We start from the raw sequence: 18,974 nt of genomic DNA on the forward strand, positions 1-18,974 counted from the left end.
TTTTAAAATATTTAATAATTTTTATTTTACAGTATAACTTTTTTAGTTAAAAAATATTAGTCATTAATCAAATAATTATTTTTATATAAAAAATATTATTTTAGTTTAAAATAAAAGATTGAGAGTTAAAATAATTTTAAAAAATAAAAACTAAATAATTATTGGTCAAAACGGTAAATTTTAGCATTATGACTAAAAGTAACTGTCTATGATCCCTTCAATCTTTGCATGCTCCACCAAACTCTTCACAAAAGAAAACCCAAAACCAAAAAATGAATTTACTTCCTTATAAATGAAATGCCATTTGGAAAAGAAAGCAAAAAGCGAAAATTGTTCTTTTTTTTTCTTCTGTTTGGTTTCAGAATCTGAGCAAAACCCAGATGATAAAAAGCGGTAATATGTTCTGGGTATTTGTTGTTTTACTTCTGATGTGCTTCCTTTGATTGTTTCTCGTTCTTGTTTTTTTTTCTATTTGTTTCTGTTTGGTTTCTGGTTCTGTTTCTGTTTGTTTGTCTGTGATGTTGGAATCCACCGCTGAGAAGAAGAAGGGAGGGGACATGAAGGATGATGATGAGTTTGATATGTTATTAGATGAGATACCTCATGCAACATCACCCCATCATCATCATCGTCAAAATGAGTCATTTAATGACATGTATGGTCTTATGTATGATGTTGATGTTGTGGAATTCGGGTTAATTTCCACCAATAATAATAAATTCACCTTGAAAACTATTATCTAGGTGACTAGTGTGAAAACGATTGTACTAAAAATCACCCCAAGGTAGATTCCCAAGAAAGAGGAGGGGTCACAATGGTCCCTCTTAAAACCCACTTTCCTTAGACAGAACTATCAAGACAAGTAATTTTAATAAGACAATAATTAACAACAACTATACCCGACAATAGCTATTAAATAGACATAAAGAGAACACCAAAATTTAACGAGGTTAGGCTAAAATTATGCCTACCTCCTCGAACACTACTAAAATATATTTCACTAGTAGATGAAAATTTAAAGAGAAAGAAAGAATACAAATAGCCTTTAATATAAAAGAAGGCTTATATTTAAGGGATGCTTAACTAAGGAAGATGATGACTCTATTTATAACAAATACACAACCAATGTGGGACTTTGCCAAAAAATCAACAAATCTACACCTTGGTAAATTCCACACACATCTATCAAAAATTCAATCTTCAGAGTGTCTACAAATTCATCTTTCAATTTGTAACAATATTGACCAAGTCTAAACAATGTTTAAACTTGACCGCAGCTACCATTTTTGTCAACATATCAGCAGGATTCTCAGTGGTCCGAATCTTCTGGATTATGACTCCACCTTCTTCTAGAATCTCTCGTACAAATTGATATCGAACATCGATGTGCTTCGTTCTTGCATGGTAAACCTGGTTCTTTGCTAAATGAATAACACTCTGACTGTCACAATGATCTTTGATGTGCTTCTGTTCCATTCCCAATTCACCAAGCAACCCTTGAAGCCAAATTGCCTTATTCACAGCCTCTGTAACTGCCATATACTCTGCCTCTGTAGTAGAAAAAGCCACTGTTAACTGTAAGGTAGACTTCCAATTGACTGGTGCCTTTGCAAAAGTAAACACATAACCAGTAGTTGATCGACGCTTGTCCAAATCACTTGCATAGTCTGAATCACAATACCCAACTACACACTGACCATCTTGTTTGTCCTGCTGAAAGACCAAACCAACATCTACGGTGTTCAGAATATACCGCAGAATCCATTTCACAGCTTGCCAATGCTCCTTTCCAGGATCATGCATATACCTGCTCACAACCCCAACTGCCTGTGAAATATCGGGTCTTGTACACACCATTGCATACATCAAGCTACAAACAACACTTGCATATGGAACCTTTGACATGTATTCCCGTTCTGCATCATCCTTAGGTGACATGGATTCACCGAGCTTGAAATGAGGAGCAAGAGGTGTACTAACTGGTTTTGACTTCTCATTCATGCCAAAACGTTTTAATACCTTCCTCAAATATTCTTTCTGAGACAAACAAAGCCTCCCCAATTTCTTATCCCTTGATATCTCCATGCCTAAAATCTTCTTTGCTTCACCAAGATTCATCTCAAACTCCCTGTTTAATTGAGTCTTTAGTTTCACAATTTCTGTCTGAGCATATCATCAACATAAAGAAGAAGATATATATAGGATCTGTCTTGTAGCTTGCGTAAATACACACAATGATCATATTTGCTTCTTGTGTACTTCTGCCCTATCATAAACTTGTCAAATCGCTTGTACCACTGCCTTGGAGATTGCTTCAATCCGTATAGCAATTTTTCTAATTTGTACACCATCTCTTCTTTTTCAGCAACTTTGAATCCATCTAGCTGAGTCATATAGATTTTCCCATCCAAGTCTCAATGTAAAAATGCAGTTTTTTACATCCATCTGAACTAGTTCCATATCCAATTGTGCTACCAAAGCCAACAAAATTCTGATGGAGGAATGTTTTCAACTGAGAAAATACTTTATTATAATCACTCCCTCTGTTTGAGCGTAGCCTTTAGCCACCAATCTTGCTTTGTAGCGAATATTCTTGTCAGGAAATCCATCTTTCTTTGTATATACCCACTTGCACCCAATTGCCTTCTTTCCCTTCGGAAGACTAGCTAGTTTTCCACGTCTGATTCTTTTGAAGGGATTGCATTTTATTCATTCATGGCGATCCTCCACTTTTTATGTTCTGAACTTTGGACTGCTTCATTAAAAGTGGCAGGAATGTCATCAATTGTAATTGGTGATGCAAAAGAGACCATATCAGCATAACGAGCAGGTTGTCTAATGGTCCTCTTTCCCTTTCTGAGTGCAATTGATTCATGTTGCTGTGGAGGTTCTTGTCTGAACCTCTTCTTCATCTGACTCTTCTTCTACCATAGGAGAGTCATCAGTTTCTTTACTGGCTGAGTCAATTCTGCTTCCTTCAAACTCCACCTGTTTAGGAGTTCCACATGTCTGTTCCAATTTTTCTGAAGTCACCTTTCTCAACATGGTAGATTCATCAAAGGTAACATCCCTGCTAAAGATTATTTTCTTTGTTTCTGGACACCAAAGACGATAGCCTTTCACACCAGAGGTGATCCCCATAAAGATCGCCTTCTTTGCTCTTGGATCCAGCTTTGACTCCTTAACATGGTAGTATGCAGTGAAACCAAACACATGTAAGGCATCATAATCTAGCAGGTACTCCAAACCATTTCTCTAATGGTGTTTTTACCACCAATAGCAGTCGGTGGTAAGCGGTTGACAAGGTGACAAGCATAGACCAAAGCCTCAACCCAAAATTCTTTGCCTAACCCAGCATTAGACACATACACCGAACCTTCTCCAATGTTCGATTCATACGCTCTGCCACCATTCTGTTGTGGTGTACTTCTGACAGTGAAGTGTCTGACAATACCTTCTTCTTCACAGACTTTCAGAAATAGATCATTTTTGTACTCTCCACCAATGTATGTACGGAGACGTTTGATTTTCCTGCCTGTTTGAGTCTCCACCATCTTTTCCATTTAAGGAAAAATCCTAGCACCTCATCCTTTGTCTTCATTGTAACACCAAACTCTCCGGGAAAAATCATCAACAAAGGTGACATAATAGTGTGTTCCTCCCAATGAAGTTGTCTTTGAAGGCCCTCATACATCTAAATGAACATAATCCAAAATACCTTAGTATCATGGATTGTTGTTCCAAATTCTTTTCACACCAGAGGTGATCCCCATAAAGATCGCATTCTTTGCTCTTGGATCCAGCTTTGACTCCTTAACATGGTAGTATGCAGTGGAACCAAAAACATGTAAGGCATCATAATATATAGCAGGTACTCCAAACCATTTCTCTAATGGTGTTTTACCACCAATAGCAGTCGATGGTAAGCGGTTGACAAGGTGACAAGCATAGACCAAAGCCTCAGCCCAAAATTCTTTGCCTAACCCAGCATTAGACAACATACACCGAACTTTCTCCACTAATGTTCGATCATGCTCTGCCACCCCATTCTGTTGTGGGTACTCTGACAGTGAAGTGCCTGACAATCCTTCTTCTTCACAGACTTTCATAAATGGATCATTTTTGTACTCTCCACCATTGTCTTACGGAGACGTTTGATTTTCCTGCCTGTTTGAGTCTCCACTATCTTTTTCCATTTAAGGAAAAATCCTAACACCTCATCCTTTGTCTTCATTGTATACACCCAAACTCTCCGGGAAAAATCATCAACAAAGGTGACATAATAGTGTGTTCCTCCCAATGAAGTTGTCTTGGAAGGCCCCCATACATCTGAATGAACATAATCCAAAATACCTTTAGTATCATGGATTGTTGTTCCAAATTTCACCATCGTCTTCTTCCCTTTGATGCAATGCTCACAAAAAACTAATTTGCAAGCCCGAGCACCCTTCAATAATCCTTGATCTATCAGCAATTTCAAGGATTTTTCAACAACATGCCCCAAGTGCATATGCCATAACCTGGTTGCTTCTGACTCCTGTTCATCAGTAGAAGCTGCCACTGCTGCTGTCCCAACAATTGTACTACCCAGAAAGTAATACACATTGTTTCTTTTCTGAATTCCCTTCATTGTCACCAGTGCACCAGAGATAATCCTTATAATCCCATCTTTTGCCCTCACTTCTAAACCTTTTGGCTCTAAGGTTCCCACAGAGATGAGATTTCTCATTAAATCTGGTACATAATGGACACCTGCTAAGGTTCTGATTGATCCATCCTGATTTCTCAAGCGAATTGAACCAATCCCAAGTGTGTCAAGAGGGGAATTATTTGCTGTGTAGACAATTCCACCTTTTAGTTCTTTAAAATCAAAGAACCATTCTCTATTGGGGGTTATATGGTGGCTACAAGCTGAATCTAACAACCATGAACTGGAACAGCTGGTTGATGGCGTAGCAGCGAATGCGAAATCTGAATCTGCATCATCATACTCGACCACATTTGATTCTGAGACAAGCCTTTCCCCTTTCAGGTTTGCCTTTGTTCTTTAGCCTGGGCATTCTTTCTTCCAGTGCCCTTTTTCTCGACAAAAGGCACATTCATCTTTGCTCAATCTGGACTTAACTTGATCTCCCTCTCCTTCCTTTATTCTGACTATTCGAACGTCCTCTAACAACAAGAGCTTCTGCTTCGACACTTGTGTTTTCTTGTTTGTCTTTCTTTCTCAATTCATAACTATACAAGGCATCAGTTATTTCACTGAGAGACACATCAACCTTCCCATGAAGTAGAGTAATTTCAAGATACTCAAACTCATCAGGAAGTGATCCCATCAACATCAGAGCCAGCTCTTCGTCTTCAAAAGTCACGTCCATATTCATCAGATCAGTCACCAGCTGATTAAAGCTAGTAATGTGATCATTCATAGTGGTACCTGGTACATAGTTGAAGCGGAACAATCTCTTTTTCATGTAGAGCTTGTTCTGACCGCTTTTCTTCAAAAATTTCTCCTCCAGTGCCTTCCACAATTTACTTGCAGAAGTTTCCTTAGAAAATGCATACTTCTGCTCTCTAGAAAACACGATCGAATAGTACTACATGCCAATCTATTGATCTTCTTCCATTCTTTCTCCTCAACATCATCTGGTTTCTCTCATTCAATAGCAATGTCTAGACCCTGCTGAAATAGGGCATCTAGAACCTCACTTTGCCACATGCCGAAATGACCGGTGCCATAAAAAATCTCCACTGCAAATCTAAATTTGTCACAGCTGTTGACGACGATGTGGATGTTTTTGTTGCGACTGTCATTTCTGCTACAAATTCTATTTAATAGCTGTCAATGCGGAATGCCAATTATCCCAAGGAAATTTTTTCTGATGTGGAAGATCAGCCTAAACCGCAACCGCAGAGCATACTAAAATAAACCAAGAGCTCTGATACCAATTGTTGTGGAATTCGGGTTAATTTCCACCAATAATAACAAATTCACCTTGAAAACTATTATCTAGGTGACTAGTGTGAAAACAATTTTACTAAAAATCACCCCAAGGTAGATTCCCAGGAAAGAGGAGGGTTCACAATGGTCCATTTTAAAACTCATTTTCCTTAGACATAACTACCAAAACAAGTAATTTTAATAGGACAATAATTAACAACAACTATACCCGACAATAACTATTAAATAGACATAAAGATAACACCAAATTTTAACGAGGTTAGGCCAAAATTATGCCTACATCCTCGAACACTACTAAAATAATATTTCACTAGTAGATGAAATATTACAAAGAGAAAGAAAGAATACAAATAGCCTTTAATATAGAAAAAATGCTTATATTTAAGGGATGCTTAATTAAGGAGGAGGATGACTCTATTTATAACAAAAGAATTTTCCCTCCTCCTTATATATAACCAATGTGGGACTTTGTCAAAAAACCAACAGATGACCCATCAAGCTATTTGCATAACCATACATGTGTTTCCACTGTAAGCGGTTTCTCTTTACTTTCAGATGGTTCTTCTTCGAATTTGTCTAATGGATCACCACCTCCACCGCCATTAGAGGACCTGAAGCCACATTTGTCTAATGGACTGTTCATGGATTCAACTATTAGGCAAAAGGCTAGTAGTGACAGCTTGTTTGATGAACTGGGTCTTTGTAGAAATCTTAGTAAAATGTTTATTAGTAATTATCAAGAGAATTTCGTTTCTAGTTTTAGAGATTTTTCACTCGAATCCAATGGAATTCAAAAACGTGGGGCTTGTGACGAACTGAGGAGAGGCTTTTATGATTTTGTGGGTGTCCAATCCCCTGTTTCAACGAGTGTTCCATTGAGTGTCAATGGTGGGAGGACTATGGCATTTTCTGGATTTTTCCAGCAGGAATATCCCCAAATGTACATTGGTTGCCCAGATACTTTGGTTTCACCACGACGAATGAATTGTTCGAATGGTGCAATGAGATCTCCAGGGCAGAAAAAAGAGTGTAATCTTATGATGAATGATGGTTTAATCTATGGACAACAGAACAGTATGAATTGAAACGATGGAAGAAAGCTGAATTTCCATGGTTCTCCCCGGTTTTTTTAAGCAAACCGTAATGCCAGTGTTGGAAATATGTTAAATCAGGGTTTTCCATTATTCGGTATGATGCCTAGAGCTCACTCGAATGTTGGAATCCCACATGAGGATAATTTCATTATTCAAGGAGATGGTTCAAACTTTGAAATCAACAAGAGGCTTGATTGTTCGAGGGGGCAGAACAAGGGCTCACTGCAGGAGATTGGTGTGAGTATGCGCCGAGATGAAAGCTCACAACTTGATAATCGGTCTCACTTTGCAGCAGCTTGTGGAAATGCCAAGTTATGTAACTCATTCTCTTTGGCGACTAAGTGTAACTCTTTGGCTGAAGCTCGTGGATATATATACTTAATAGCGAAAGATCAACACGATTGTAGGTTCTTACAGCAGCTATTCGATGAGGGTACCCCAGAGGACCTTGAAATAACATTTAAGGAGATCATTGATCATGTAGTTGAACTCATGATGAACCCTTTTGGGAATTATCTTATGCAGAAGTTATTGGAAGTGTGTAATGAAGAACAGAGAATGCAGATTTTGTTAATGGTTACCGAGGAACCGGGGCAGCTTGTTAGAATATCTCTAAACACACACGGGTATCTTTGAAACACTACAAATGTATATTTCTTGTCAGTTGTATTTCTAACATTGTTTTCCTTGTTTCAGCACCCGTGTAGTGCAAAAGTTGATCGAGACTCTCAAAACCAGGCAGAAAATTTCACTAGTTATATCAGCTCTTGAGCCTGGGTTTCTATCTCTTATCAATGACTTGAATGGGAATCATGTTGTGCAGCGTTGCTTGCTCTATGCCTTTGCAGTGAAGATAACAAGGTAAGCCTTCAACCCTTCTGGGTGTTAATGTCGGACCATTTCTGTGGCATTGCATTTTTGTTCATCAACTCATAGTGAAGTGTTATATCTTGTATTAGTTACTGATAAATCATCTCTTTTGGGGGTTTATACGAGTAAACCTCATACATGATAGCATTCTTAGAGGCAATGCATCACATTGCCTGTTCATGGTGATGGTGGATGGTCATATTGAAACTTCATGACCGAAAAGACTACTTCTGTTCTTTACTTATATATCGTGATTAACTTATATTTCTTATAAGTCATTTAGAATGGACCGAGAATCAGTGATTGTAACTTTATGCAAAATAATGGAGTGTTTATCAAGTGTTTTTCTCTCACTACATATTCCACCGTCTTTTAGAAGTCTTTTGCAGATATGCAGTTGCTAGCTATATATGTGATTTATTTTGTGTGTTTTGTGTAACTTAGCAATTCATTTAGAACTCAGCTAAGAAATGAAGTGTGCGCGCTTATTGAATTTTGCTATTGATTTTTGTTAGTTCAGCTTTGTTCTCGGGTCATTACTTAGCAGATATTGACAATGTCCTTTTTTCCAATTATTTCGACAGTTTATTTTTGTTGCTACTGCAAAGTATTGTGTGGATATTGCAACTCATCAACATGGCTGTTGTGTTTTGCAACGATGCATTAGTCATTCCTCTGGGGAATATCAGGAAAAACTGGTTGAACAAATATCCGCCATCGGGCTTCTACTTGCACAGGATGCATATGGGTAAGCATCAATCATCTCTCAGAGGAAACTCGACTTACATAATCTAACATAGTTGTGCATGTAATAAAGAATTTATGGTTTACCGAGTAGCCAGATTTTTGTTGAAAGTCATGGGGTGGCTACATCATTCAGCAGTCGGTGGCTTTGAAATAATTATTAAGCCAAATTGTTGAAATTTTCAAATGGTAAAAATGTTAATTTAGTCATTGTACTTTAGGGTATTTTCAAGATTAGTCCTTAAAGCTTCAACTATAAATACCCTAGCTCATTTAGCTTCAAAACCATCCCAAAGCATTCTAGCTTTCTTTCAATACTAGAGAGATTTTAGAGAGTTTCTTGAGAGTTGTTTTCCCTTTTTATCTAGAGAGATTATCATTGTTTTCTCCTTGGTAGATCGAGAGAGGTTGTAATTCCTATTTTCTCATAGTGAAATTCTTCTACCGTTGCCCGTGGTTTTTACCCTAAATATTTCAGGGGTTTTCCACGTAAATTTTGTGTCTCTTTTATCTTCATTTTTATTTTTCTCAAATTATCAGTTGCGATTTTGCTCTATCCGATAGCCGTCTTTCGCAACAATTGGTATCAGAGCCAGATTGGAGTGTGTAATATCTGCTTATTGTCTTTGTGGTTGCCACCAAAATGTGGATCCTCCAACATAAGAAAGTAAGAAGGTATTACCCATTCTTTGAAGGTTCCAGAGAACTATTCACGATAGTGAAATAGTGGGAGCTATTCGTAATAGAAGCTATGGCAACGAAATTTGATATTGAAAAGTTCAATGGGAGAAATTTCTCATTGTGGAAATTAAATATGAAGGCCATCCTGAGGAAAGACGGGTGTCTAGCGGCTATCAATGAAAGGCCGGTGGATTTCACAGATGACATCAAATGGAACGAGATGGACGGGAATGCTATGGCAAACTTTCATCTAGCATTAGCAGATGAAGTATTGTCAAGCATCGAGGAGAAGAAGACAGCTAAGGAGATATGAGATCATCTCACAAAACTGTACGAGGCCACATCGTTGCACAATAAAATTTTCCTTAAGAGGAAATTGTACACTCTCCGTATGCCAGAATCTACTTCAGTGACGGAGCACTTAAATACACTGAACACCTTATTTTCTCAGCTTACATCCTTAAGCTGTAAAATAGGAGAACAAGAACGTGCTGAACTTCTACTTCAAAGTCTACCGGATTCGTATGATCAACTCATCATCAACTTGACAAACAATAATGTCACTAGTCTAGTCTTCGATGACGTTGCAGTTGCTGTTCTACAAGAAGAAAATTGGCGCAAGAACAAGGAAGACAGACAAGTAAATCTGCAACAAGCAGAAGCGTTGACAACGATGAGAAGGAGATCAACAGAACGTGGCCAAAGCAGCAGTCATAAACATGGTAGATCGAAGTCGAGGAGCAAGAAGAATTTAAAGTGCTACCACTGTGGAAAGAAGGGTCACTTGAAGAAGGATTGTTGGAGTCTAAATAAAAACTCCAATCCACAAGGCAATACCGCAAACACTTCAGATGATGGAGATGCTCTATGTTGTGAAGCGTCAACCACCGTGGAAGAAGAAACGTTTTGCAGATATATGGCTCATTGATTCTGGAGTAACATATCACATGACCTCAAGAAGAGAATGGTTTCATCATTATGAACCTGTCTCAGGAGGATCTGTGTATAGGTGCAATGATCATGCCTTAGAGATCGTTGGCGTGGGAACCATCAAATTGAAGATGTATGATGGAATAATTAAAGTTGTTCGAGATGTGCGGCACGTGAAAGGCCTGAAGAAAAATTTATTATCCTACGGATTGTTGGATAATAATGCAAGCAAGATTGAAACACAGAAAGGAATCATGAAGGTGTTCTGTGGAGCGCTTGTGGTGCTGAAAGGCGAAAAGATAGTTGCAAACTTGTACATGCTGAAGGGAGAGACTTTGCTAGAAGCAGAAGCCTCTGTTGCCTCATGTAGTTCAGATTCTGCAATGCTATGTCATAAGAAACTTGGACACATGTCAGAACAAGGAATGAAAGTCCTTGTGGAGCAAAAGCTACTTCCCAGCTTAACAAAGGTACCACTTCCTTTGTGTGAGCATTGTATAACAAGTAAGCAACACCGGTTAAAATTCAACACATCAAATTCTAGAGGCAAAAGTGTTCTAGAATTGGTTCCCTCTGACGTATGGCAAGCACCGGTCACATCCCTAGGCAGAGCAAAATACTTTGTCTCATTTATTGATGACTACTCCAGGAGATGTTGGGTGTACCCTATTAAGAAGAAGTCAGATGTGTTTGCAACTTTCAAAAACTTCAAAGCGCGGTTGGAACTTGATTCTGGAAATAAGATCAAGTGTTTCAGAACAGATAATGGAGGAGAATACACAAGCGAAGAATTTGATGACTTTTGCAAGAGAGAAGGCATCAAAAGACAGTTCACAGTGGCGAACACTCCTCAACAAAATGGAGTGGCAGAGCGGATGAACAGAACCTTGTTAGAAAGAACACGAGTAATGTTGAGGGATGCAGGCCTAGAAAAATCATTCTGGGCAGAAGCAGTCAATACCGCCTGTTATTTGGTGAATCGAGCTCCATCAACTGCAATAGAGCTGAAGACACCAATGGAGATGTGGACTGGTAAACCAGCTGATTATTCAAACCTCCATGTATTTGGAAGTATTGTGTACGTGATGTACAACTCCCAAGAAATTTCGAAGTTGGATCCAAAATCCATGAAATGCAAATTCTTGGGGTATGCTGATGGAGTAAAGGGGTATCGCTTGTGGGATCCCACTGCCCGCAAAGTGATCATTAGCAGGGATGTTATCTTTGTAGAAGATAAGATACAAAGAAAAGAAGACGATGCTAGCGCTGAAAAGTCAGAGACTACTCATATACATATAGAAAAGGAGGTTGAACAAGGAGATTCTTCTGAAGCAGAACCAGCTCATGAAGAACAAGAACTAGAGAGTTCTGAAGCTCCAATAACTCATCAATCAGATCGTGTGAGAAGACGTCCCAATTGGTACTCAGATTATGTTATAGAAGGTAATATTGCATACTGCCTTTTAACAGAGGACGGTGAGCCATCAACATACCAGGAGGCAATAAACAGCTCAGATGTTTCATTATGGATGATGGCGATGCAAGAAGAAATTGAAGCCCTTCATAAAAATAATACATGGGACCTTGTGCCACTACCACAAGGAAGGAAGCCAATTGGTAACAAATGGGTCTTCAAAATCAAGAGAAATGGTAACGATCAAGTTGAGAGGTATCGTGCAAGACTGGTGGTCAAAGGATATGCTCAAAAGAAGGTATTGATTTCAATGAAATCTTTTCTCCTGTGGTTCGACTAACAACAGTTCGTGTAGTTTTGGCAATGTGTGCTACATTGAACTTACATCTAGAGCAGTTAGATGTTAAAACAGTTTTTCTTCATGGAAATCTTGAAGAAGAGATTTATATGCTCCAGCCTGAAGGTTTTGAAGAAGAAGAAAGAAGAACTTGGTTTGCAGGTTGAACAAATCTCTGTACGGTCTAAAGCAGGCGCCGAGGTGTTGGTATAAGAGATTTGATTCCTTCATTATGTGCCTTGGATACAACAGACTTAATGCAGACCCTTGCGCTTATTTCAAGAGGTCTGGTGATAACGATTTTGTTATATTGCTGTTGTATGTGGATGGCACGTTGGTTGCAGGACCCAACAAACATCATATTGAAGAATTGAAGGCACAACTGGCTAGGGAATTTGAAATGAAGGACTTGGGATCAGCAAACAAGATTCTAGGGATGCAAATTCACCGAGACAGAAGTAATAGGAAGATTTGGCTTTCACAAAAGAATTACTTGAAGAAAATCTTGTCACGATTCAGCATGCAAGATTGTAAGCCAATTTCTACCCCTCTTCCTATTAACTTCAAATTATCCTCCAGTATGAGTCCTAGCAGTGAAGAAGAGAGATGGAGATGTCTCGAGTACCGTATGCATCAGCAATGGGAAGTTTAATGTTCGCTATGATATGCACAAGACCAGACATTGCACAAGCAGTGGGAGTGGTTAGTCGGTACATGGCGAATCCAGGCAAAGAGCATTGGAATACAGTAAAGAGGATACTGAGATACATCAAAGGGACCTCAAATGTTGCATTATGTTACGGAGGATCAAACTTACTAATCAATGGGTATGTAGATTCTGACTATGCAGGGGATTTGGATAAAAGCAAATCTACAACAGGATATGTGTTCAAAATTGCTGGTGGAGCTGTAAGCTGGGTTTCAAAATTGCAGTCAGTTGTGGCTACATCCACAACTGAAGCAGAATATGTAGCAGCTACACAAGCCAGTAAAGAAGCAATTTGGTTGAAGATGTTATTGGAGGAGCTTGGGCACAATCAAGAGTATGTCTCTCTGTTTTGTGACAGTCAAAGCGCCTTGCATCTAGCAAGGAATCCAACATTTCATTCAAGGACAAAGTACATACGAGTTCAGTACCATTTCATTCGTGAAAAGGTGGAAGAAGGGACAGTAGATATGCAGAAGATCCATACCAAAGACAACATAGCAGATTTCATGACAAAGGCGATCAACACTGATAAATTTACTTGGTGTCGATCCTCTTGTGGCCTGTCAGAGACGTAAACAACATGATGGTACAAGGTAGAAAGAATGATGTGAAGATATGATTATTCTAATCAAATCTTCAAGTGGGAGATTGTTGAAAGTCATGGGGCGGCTACATCATTCAGCAGTCGGTGGCTTTGAAATAATTATTAAGCCAAAATTGTTGAAATTTCCAAATGGTAAAAATGTTAATTTAGTCATTGTACTTTAGGGTATTTTCAAGATTAGTCCTTAAAGCTTCAACTATAAATACCCTAGCTCATTTAGCTTCAAAACCATCCCAAAGCATTCTATCTTTCTTCCAATACTAGAGAGATTTTAGAGAGTTTCTTGAGAGTTGTTTTCTCCTTTTTATCTAGAGAGAATTATCATTGTTTTCTCCTTGGTAGATCGAGAGAGGTTGTAATTCCTATTTTCTCATAGTGAAATTCTTCTACCGTTGCCCGTGGTTTTTACCCTAAATATTTTAGGGGTTTTCCACGTAAATTTTGTGTCTCTTTTATCTTCATTTTTATTTTCTCAAATTATCAGTTGCGATTTTGCTCTATCCGTTAGCCGTCTTTCGCAACAATTTTCAGGTTGACTGGTGATGCAGAAAAGGTGCAGTAAACAGAAACTCTTTGCATATTTGATTGTTTTAGGTCTTCTATATTCGGCCTTTCTGTGATACTAATATGTGGTGATGAAAAAACTTTGTTTGAAAAAGTGAATTAATGGCTCATTTTGTGTCAAGGACTCATATTTTGTTAATAAGTCGAGCATGAAAGCATGCTGAATAAGTCATCGTGTTGGTGTGGTGCTCATATTTGTTCGGAAACAACCATTTGTCCTCGGTTAACCCTTTAATGTTTGAATTTTGCTTTATTTAACGATGCTTGTTGATTCCAAAATTGACATTACCCAATGCCCCTGAATTCAAGTTTTCCAATATATGTTCCCTTTTATGTGTGTCTTTTAACCGCAGATTTTTGTTTTCGATTTTGCAGAAATTTCGTTGTGCAGTTTATTTTGGAGTTAAAGATTCCGTCCGCCACTTTGACTTTGATATCTCAATTCGAAGGGCATTATGTGCACCTCTCGTCACAGAAGTTCAGCAGTCATGTGGTCGAAAAATGTCTGGTGGTGTTAAATGACGAGAGCCGATCAAAAATCATCCAGGAATTGCTCTCTACAACTCACTTTGAACGATTACTTCAAGATCCACATGCAAACTATGTTCTGCAAACTGCTCTCCGAGTGTTCGAGGTTCGAGAATCGATTACTTTTCTATTATTTACGAACAAACTCAGAAGACCTCATATTCAAATGAAATTGTTTGGTTCGAAATCGTCTTTTCTTGCATGTTACTCTAACCCTCCTACTAATGTCAGGAAATGTTTTCTGACTTCTCATTTCTGTCAATGATGTTAGGGATCTCTGCACAATTCGCTCTTTGAAGCAATCGAGTCCCATAAAGCACCATCACGCAACAGCCCATATTCGAAGAGGATTCTCTCTCAGAAGCTTCTCAAAAAGTGATGTACATTCTTCCCATCTCCGAAAGAAGCCGTCTTTTGCTGTTTTGTGTCTCTGTCCACTATAATTATCATCTCTACACACACACACATGCATGCATGGAAACCGGACTAAACTGTTAAGAAGACTCGTGCTTTTATCTGGGAAGAGTTTTCGTCTTCTCGAAATGGCAACACCCCTTCCATGTGATCAGAAGAGTGTAAAAGATAAAGCGATTTTGAGTTGCTTGAATTTTGGACATTGGGTTATTTATGTTGTTGATCTCTATCAATGCCATTGAATGTTTGCTTTGCATATTTTGCTCTGTATTGGATGTATTCCTTCTCCTCGGGATGAAGAAATCCGAGTCGGAAATAGAGAAAGGGGTTTCGGATTTCAAAAAGCTTCAAATCCTTAAATATATAAGATAGATTATATTATTATTCTCGGGTTGAGTTGAAAATTCTCTCCTCAAATTGATCTTATTTTATTTTTCAAAACGTGAGTTTAGAATCTTTTCAATACTTAGATCAAGTGGTATTCGCAGTAAAATAATTTTATATTGAATTATCTAATTCTCTAAATAAACTTCAGATATATCTATTTCCTTAATTTTGTATTTCATTCCCCTAATTTCGGCGAACAATAGTAGTAGAAACTAAAATAAAGTAAAATACCTAAATAAAATTAAGGGTAAATTATAAATTTAATAATTAACCTTTATTCGCTCTCTTATATTTTGCTCACTTAACTTTAAAAGTTTTTATTTTCCTCATTGAACGTAATACATTGGGTTTATTTGTCACTAAAATTTACTCTCTCTCCTATTTTGGTCACTTTAAATAGTTAACGGCATAAAAAATGACTTCGTTTTAAAAAAAATACCAAAATGATGTTTTGCATCTATATAACAACCCATTTTAATGATCGAGTGACCAGAAAAGTAATGTGTTAAGTTCAATGAAGAAATTGAAAAAATTTAAAGTACAATGAATGAAATAAGAGAAAGAGTAAAGTTTAGATACCAAATTTATAATTTACCTTAAAATTAATTAGTTTTAAAATTATAAACCGGGTAAATTAAAAATTTCATCACTAAACTTTATTATCTCTCCTATTTTATTCAGTGAGCTTTAAAAGTTTTCAATTTCTTCATTGAACTTAATACATTAGATTTTTTTATCATTGAACTTTACTCTCCTTTATTTTGATCACTCTATCGTTAAATAGTTAACGATGTTAAAAAAGATTTCATTTTGAAAATTAAAATTTCTACCAAAAGAACATCGTTTTACATCTATATATCATCTAATTTAAAGATGTTAACTATATAGTGACCGAGTGATCAAATTTATAATTAATCCTTGTGAACCTGACACGGCCACGTAACTAGAAACCTACGAAGAGCAAAGTTTCTGGCCAACCGTTTAGAGCCACGTGGCTCAAGGGACGCTAACCTATCACGTCGTGGAAACTGATCGGATCTCCTCAATGTACTTTTAGTTCACCAATTCTCACGCATACCCCACCTCTCATTCTTTCATGTTTCAACCTTTTCTTCTTAAATAAATACCATAAGATAAAATATTATTTAACCCCTTTCAAAGATATTTTTTTTATTAGTTTAGGAGATACGAAGTAGTATATGTTTAAAATTTTTTTAAACCATTTGATAATACACATTAAATCAACTTTACATATGTTATGCTCAAACTCAAGACTTCTAGAAATAATAATATTTTTGAAGTTGGTTGGTTCGTGCTTGATATATTTTATATGCAATATCTAAATTACCTGTAAATTATAACCAATAATTAATTGGTCTAAAAGAATGAAGCATTGGATCTAAAGAAAGGTTAGAGGTTTAAATTATGAAGTTATGAACGAATCAATTGAATTGAAAAACCCTATAATAAGTTTCTACAATACACAATCAATAAATAAATCAGATATCAAATTTTAAATTTAAAAATAATTTAAATTATTTGCATTATACGTGGAATATTTATGTAAAACTAAAGCATGTTTGAATTATAATCTAAATAATTAAAATATTTAAGTACAAATATGATATGAATCTAAAAGTGCGGTATGCATGGAAAAGCAAACTTTCAGTCCCAACGATGAGCAAATCCAAACATTGAGATATTAAAATCATCATCATCCACTTTTCAGTGACGAAAACCATTTTCGTCGCTAAAAAGAAATGGAACTTTGCAAATCGAAGCCATTACAGAGTTTGAACAACGAACTGATGAGAACGATCAGATGAAATTGTAGCTTGAAACAGTGTTTTGAGATTGTAAGGCCATATGATATCTGCAGTTCCATTCCACATCAACTCAGTGAATTGTTCGTAAGCCTTCTCCGTGTAATGATAGGCGTCGAAGAACAGATACTCGTCGGGATTTTCGAACAAAACGAACTCCGATACCCCTCTCTTCCCTCCGCAGCTGTAAACTCCTCGACCCTCGCCGGAGCCGCAACATGCCGTTGTTTTCTTGAAACCTTTACATCATCATCATCGTCATCCACATTAACATGCCGTCCTGTTTTGGTTAAATTGTAATGAGATGTATAAAGAAGATTGGGCTAACATTACCGTATTTTGAAGGGTTGTGCAACCTTTCAGTAATGGATTCATAGAAATCGTAATAGCCATACTTGAACCCATCGAGCTGGTTCATCAACTTGTTTAGGGTTTTGGGGAACTCTAAATTATGCAGCTTTGCCAGTGCATTGACTTCAACAATGCAAGGACCCCAGTTTGTGCTTTAAAAAACGGCAAACAACCGGCATCATGTTAGTGAGCCCAAACTTCCTCCCTCCTTTCTTGTATATTTCCTGAGGTTTTTAAGAAGTTTGAGCTTAGAAAAATGAACGAAAAGAGGTGAGAATTTCTGGGTTTTTTAGGTTTATGAAACTTACATTGAAAGCAGCAGTCAGGTTGCCGATCACCATGGAAACGAACTCTTCATCTGTGACACCTGAGGGTTTGGTCAAGTAATCATTGCCTCCAATGCCTATGAAATAAACAGCATCGAATAACAGCTTCTTGGTCTCTTCAACACCGAGTTCTTTCCTGAGTGATCTCTCAGCTTTCTTGAAGTATTTTATTTGTGTTTCCAAGTCTATTACCTGGCGTTTAATGGAACTAAATTACTTTGTTTTCTGGAAATCCTCTCAGAGAATCAAACAAAAAGTAATTGAAGGTCAAAGAAAGAAGAAATAAAAATGATGAAATAACATAAACATACTAATCCTTGATGAGTTTCAACTAGAGCACCCGCTCCACCCGACGCAAAATTCACCCCATTTGTAAACTTAGAGTTCCCCGGGTTTAAATATGCTGGAATCAACAGTAACCCGGCAAACTCAGCTGCAACAAAAGTCGACGAGTTCGCAAATTTGATTCAGTTGATTCATATGATCATCTCGAACCAAAGATATTTACCGATAAAATCCGGGATCAAACGGCCGTCGGAAAATCTACCGGTAGGGTATTCGAAGAAGGTCTCCCCATAAGGCCAGAAATCGGCTTTAAAATCAGGGATGGTGCTGAGATAATTGTTGTTTCCAGAATCAAGAATTGAATCCCCGAAGATGAACAAAGCAACATGGTTTTCTGGGAGCAGATGGTTATGGCAGCTAACCGAGTTGAGAAATATTTCAAGTGATAAAAAGCAACAAACAAGGGCACTTGATTTTGCCATCATAGGAAAGAAAAAAAATCGGTTTGTGTTCTTTCAATAACTAAATTATTGACTGCATAATCTACTTGTTCCTTACTGTTTGTCCTTTTCATTTGGAAACCTTCAATGATTCGATTCTAATGTTTTTTTAAACATGGTATTATTATGAATTAGGTTGACTTAAATTATTTAAGTATAATAAAAAGTTTGGATAATTATAAGTGGTTGAGTTTTATTTATTTATGTTCAACAAATATTACAAATTTGAATATAAAAATACAAATATGGGTCAATGTTAAGCTTTTTATATAATCATAACCGCACATAGAAAGACAAACATGCAAAAGCCCAAGTAGACATGATGGGTCAAACGATGGGAAAAGGCCTTGTGACTTTAATCAATCTGTCTACAATCTGTTATGTTCTAGTGCATACATTATGTTTACAAAACATATAGTGCTAAGGAGAATGCGAATAGAACAATTGAAGAACA

At 37.3% G+C, this 18,974-nt stretch overlaps 2 pseudogenes; one reads left to right on the plus strand and one right to left on the minus strand.

Moving 5' to 3' along the window:
- Positions 1 to 328: 328 nt before the first annotated feature.
- Positions 329 to 14,912, plus strand: LOC120186466 (annotated as a pseudogene).
- Positions 14,913 to 17,019: 2,107 nt separating this feature from the next.
- On the minus strand, positions 17,020 to 18,502 carry LOC120186467 (annotated as a pseudogene).
- Positions 18,503 to 18,974: the final 472 nt, after the last annotated feature.

This window comes from Hibiscus syriacus, unplaced genomic scaffold (genome assembly GCF_006381635.1).
Source record: "Hibiscus syriacus cultivar Baekdansim isolate YM2019G1 unplaced genomic scaffold, ASM638163v2 tig00113548_pilon, whole genome shotgun sequence".
NCBI classification, from domain to species: domain Eukaryota; kingdom Viridiplantae; phylum Streptophyta; class Magnoliopsida; order Malvales; family Malvaceae; genus Hibiscus; species Hibiscus syriacus.